This window comes from Cyrtonyx montezumae, unplaced genomic scaffold (assembly GCF_038088225.1).
Source record: "Cyrtonyx montezumae isolate F1298 unplaced genomic scaffold, pur_monq_1.0 scaffold_8, whole genome shotgun sequence".
NCBI classification, from domain to species: domain Eukaryota; kingdom Metazoa; phylum Chordata; class Aves; order Galliformes; family Odontophoridae; genus Cyrtonyx; species Cyrtonyx montezumae.
In genome coordinates this window covers 29,645,705-29,650,890 of record NW_027072089.1, presented here as the reverse complement: position 1 = coordinate 29,650,890, position 5,186 = coordinate 29,645,705, and positions in this window count along the sequence as shown.

Genomic DNA, 5,186 nt, shown 5'->3' with positions numbered 1-5,186 from the left:
GTCAGTGATTGGAGTGCTTCCTTGAAAGACCAGTTCCAGCCACTTGTGCGTGCTCCGTAGCTCTTCAGTGTCAGCACAGTTCACATACTTATTGCTCAGTTCCTGTGTCTGCTTTGTCAACTACGTGGTTTAGTCTAATCTTTTAAGCATTAGTGAGCACTGTGAAATTAGGCTTTAGGAGTGGACTACTTTTTTTTTTCTTTCTAGTTTCTAGCCTTACCAATGAAGTAATTGGTCAGTGAGCATCTGAAGAGTCTTGGTTTTTTATAGAACTTAATTACATAAACATAAAATAACCTGCTGTGGATGTGACTTTAAGGGATTAAAAATGTTTCAGTGTAGTTGCAGTTACTACATGTATAAAGCATACATACATAGTTTTGGTTTGTTTTTTTTTCATTTTATTTTGTATATAGAGAGAATAGTGTTATAACCAAATCTGTTTAGAAATTAGTTTCAAGTAGATGAAACTGTTTACATTAGCCCTTATTCCAAATTCCCTCCTCTTTTGAAAGCCACTCTTAATTTGACCCTAGGGAAGTAATTAACTTCATGTTCTTGCAGCAAAGTCACTAAGAGTAAGTACAACGAATTTCATTCTATTACACAGCATCATTTTAGTGCACCTTTTCCCCCTCTGAGGTGTTTCAATCTACACTGCTGTCTGAGACTAAGAAGCAGCTTTTATAGTTGATATATTGATTCCCAGAACACTTAATAGTCTGACAGAAACGGAGAAATAAAAAGCTGACCATAATACAACGTTTCTGTAAAGCATCATGCTATTTATGAGAGTAATAGACCAAGTTAAAAAGCAAATTCCAGGGTTTGGAGAGTTCTACTTCAATTAGCAGGTAAGTTATCACGCTGGTTTAGTGAGCTCAATACCGTTCCAGAACATATGGTTCATTTCTCTGTTTGAACTGTTTGGCTGGGGCTCATGGTTGGTGCCCTGTGTGACCGTGTTTCTAAAAGTGTTCAGACCCTTACCTTTCAATCTCCTGTTCGAAATTCAATTAGCTGCATGTAGAGGAAGGAGATAACGAATGCCACATAGATCTTAGAAGAATTGCCTAAGTGCTTGTCAGGGGGTCCTTTGAGACTAATCTTTTATTTTTCTAGTTTGTCAAGTAGTATCAAAGTTCTTGCACACAGCATCCCTGGAGACAGCCATGACTACAGATTTAGCAAAACTGATAGCATGTCTTGCAGAATGCTGCACTGAGGTTAAGTTCAATTCAGGCTTCCTATTTAACAAATTCAAAACATTAGTTTCTCTATTTCAGGAAAAAAACTGATTTGGAAAGTTGTGGAACTTCTGAAAACTCTAGCCATACTTTAAGAGGAATAGAACATTAGAAAGATTGTCACCCATCCAAGACATTTTTTTATTGACTCTGTGGCTCTGTAGTTGCACAGATGCAACATACAGAACAGGAAGTGAAGACCTGTGAGTGGGCAAACGGAGACTTCCCCTGTTAGACCCCTTAACTGCTGCAAACACTGTGTCACACTTAGAGCTTCCTTTAACACTGGGGTCAGAAACTATGACAATTACTGTGTAAATAGCTCAGATTAAAAGTTTTAAATTAATACTGAAAATATGCAACTTGAGATGGGAACTTCTTCCTTCATTCTGTAGGACATAACCTGTTGCACCTAGGTGAGCAAATGTGGCACACCTCTTGGTACCTTTCTGTCTTTGTCATGCAGTAATGACCATCTGGAATAAGCAGGTCATGGAAATATTCACAGAAAGCTCCTATCTTAACATTGCTGGGCTTACAGTCATGTAAACCAGGTATTTGAAGGCCATTCTATAAGCACTGCTTTCCTGGTGCACCGGACAAATCACACCCTTCACTTGGCACATCTGCAGAGGCACTTGTGGCTTAACAGTCAGGGGAGAGAAGTAGGCCTTGAGTTAGGAGCTGGGGATTTTTCATCCTCTTTAGTCGTGTGCCTATGTGATGATTGGGTACTTCCACTCTGAAGGAGCTCTACTCTTTCTTGCTAAAGTTGTTTGGCTAACTAGTTGAGACATCGTTTCTGTGACCAAGCACAGATGATAGTGCCTTTGGAGTTGACATATGTTCCTTTCAAACCAAAGCTTGGAAGGTATAAGATGACATGTTTCTTCTCTAAGGAGTAAGCTTTCTCACATTTGCTCAATGTTAAGTATTTGTGTACAGACAGTTGCTGCAGTGTAACTGGTATGTCAGAAATGTATTCTCACAACCACTTTTATCTCGTGGTAGCTTGATCTTTGGCTTACACTTGAAGAATTTGTCTGTAATTCCCAAGTAAGTGTCTACACAAATAGTTCTTTAGAGCCAGGCTGTGTTCACTGATGCCCAGTGCCAACAGGATAAGAATTAGTGGGCACAAACTTGAGCACAGGACGTTACCTCTGAAGATCAAGAAAAAGTACTGTGTGGCACGGGTGACAAGGGAGGCTGTGGAGTCTCTTCTTTAGAGATCTTCAGAGCTGCCTGGACATGGGCCAGGGTACCCTGCTCTTTGAGTCCATGCCTGACCAGGAGTTGTTCAGTTGGACCTAGATATCCCTTCCCATCTCAGCTATTCCATGATTCTTTTAGACAAAGGGTAAGGGACCTTTGTTCTGATTAGTAGATGTGTGATGGAAGTGAGCTATCATCTCCTAAGGGCTGGGACTATTTACTTAGCGATGTTCCTCAGGGTCAGTGCTGGGTCCAGTCCTGTTCAACATCTTCATCAATGACCTTGATGAGGGGGATAGAATCCACCCTCAGTAAGAGTGTTGATGATACAAAGCTGGGAGGAGCAGGAGGCAAAGGGACGATTAAAAGGCTGGACTATTCTCAGCAGTGTGTGGTGATAACGAGGGGAAATGGCCACAAACTGAGGCATAGGAAGTTCCACACAAATGTGCGTGGGAACTCCTTCCCAGTGCAGTGACGGAGCAGTGGCACAGCTGCACAGAGAGGTGGTGGAGTCTCCTTCTCTGGAGACGTTCCAGACCCACCTGGATGCCTACCTGTGCAACCTGGGCTAGGGAGCTGCTGTGGCAGGGGGTTGGACTCCATGATCTCTAGAGGTCCCTTCCAACCAATACAGTTTTGTTATTCTGGTCCATATAGGAAAGAAATTTACAGTAATCTGAACCCACTCTCAGTGAACCAATTAATAGGAAATAGAGCATGGATTCATCTCATAACACTATGAGCTAAATAAAAGCCTGAAAGCCTAAACTTTCCTTCTGTCTGTAGGACAGATATATCTGGGGGAGAAAACTTGCTGCTGTAAAATCCAAGCTGTTCTCAAACTGATTATTCATTCTGTTCCACTCCCCAGCTTTTCTAAGAAGTGTGTGGTCACCAAGCTTCTAAACTGGGGATACCCATTAAGTAATTTGAGTGAGAAAAGTTTAGGATTTAAGTATCTTCAGTTTTGGTGTTAGCTGTTTCTTGTACCAGGTACATATTGGTTATTTTATGTTTTAGTTTACTTGCAGCTTGGAGCACCAAAGTTAGATGCCTACTGTAGTATAAATTGTTCTTACCCCACGTGCACTTAGGTCTGATTAGGTGATGGATTGTGAGAGCACAGTAAATGCATGCCTCACCTTACATCATATAACTGGTGCAGAAGATCTGTGACTGAGGTGACCTAATCAGGAACCATGTCCTTTCACTTCATAATGAAAAATAATCCAGGAGCAACCTTTGCTCTCTACATTGAAACACTGTCACAAACTGTCATAGCTTGTGTATGTGGACAAACTGAAAAGCCTTGTCTTTAGGAGGAACTTGGGGAATTCAGAGGAATCAAAGATGTGTAGCTAATGCACATAAATTAAAGGATTATACCATGATCACTATGCCTCTGAACATGTGCATCTGCACAAGAGTTTAATGCCTATTAAAGTGTTAACTTAACCTCTCAATTTGATTCCTAACTACTCTCAGTGTCTCTGAGTAAACAGTTCCTGAGCATCTATTTAACAAAAACATTTCACAACGTAAGTGGTAATCCATTATGTACTTAGCTGCAGAGTCTGTTTCTGTCCATTAATGCGTTAAACCCAAGTTTTCTGAGTACAGAAGCTTGGGGCTGTACTCATTGCTTGCAAGTTCATACCACACAAGAAGGAAATAAAACTGTCCATCCCAGGAAGAAGCTTTTCTCTCTGCCCCCAAAATGCACTTAGGCAGAGCTGGTTGATGGGGACAGTTGATTTAAGGCTGACGTTGTCAGGAAGCTCCTAACCCTAAATTCCAGGTGTTTGGTCACACAGCTGCTCCTCTTCCTTGGAAAAAATAAATAAATAAAGTAAAACTGTGATGCCTAGGGACAGTCCCTCACAAAGTTAGAAATGCAGTTACAGAAATCCTCAAAACCTGCTATCCTAATCAGCCTGCCGTGATTCAACCTGGCTATTGAATGATGATGTATGTAGTGACAGAAAGTCTGGCTTTATCGTGCCATCAAAGAAATGAAGAAATTCGTACTAACTTTATTTAGACATAGTTTGAGTGGACAACCCAAATATTTAAAATAGCTTCAGAAGCTGCAGTACGCCTTGCATACTTACCTAACTCCTTAATGCTGGCTAAACACAAACAATTCATTTCTTCCACAAAAAATAATAATAATAATAATAAAAGCTTTTGAACTAAATGATGAATGCATGGAAGTCATGACTGTGTGTGTGTGTGTACGTATGGTCAGCGGGATGTTATTTCCCTCTTCCTAAACAGAGCTATTGTAGCTCTTAGTCAAGGAGCTGCAATGCTCCCTTAAACACAGCCTGACCAAATTGCCCTCAAAATGTTGGCTTGATCTGGCCAAAAAAATTTCATCAAGCAATATGGCTGTTCCAGTGCCTATGGCACTTTGATAATTGGAGCCTTTCTTGCCTAATCCAATTACTGATAAAAGCTGCTGTGGCATTGAGACATGGGGATCAGCTCAAGCTGAGCCATTAGCAAAACAATTTGCTGCATCCAGGGACAGATTTTTGGTAGGAGAGGAAGAATGGGGTGCTAATATGGCCCTAGGGATTTCTTCTCCATACCCCATGTTAGCAGCTTCATGCATACACAGCACCCGGCCACATGCTGACATCCAGTCCCCATTGGACTGCAGCTGCAGCCAGCCATTGTCCCAGGGACACTACTAGCACTTGTCTACATGCTTCTCAG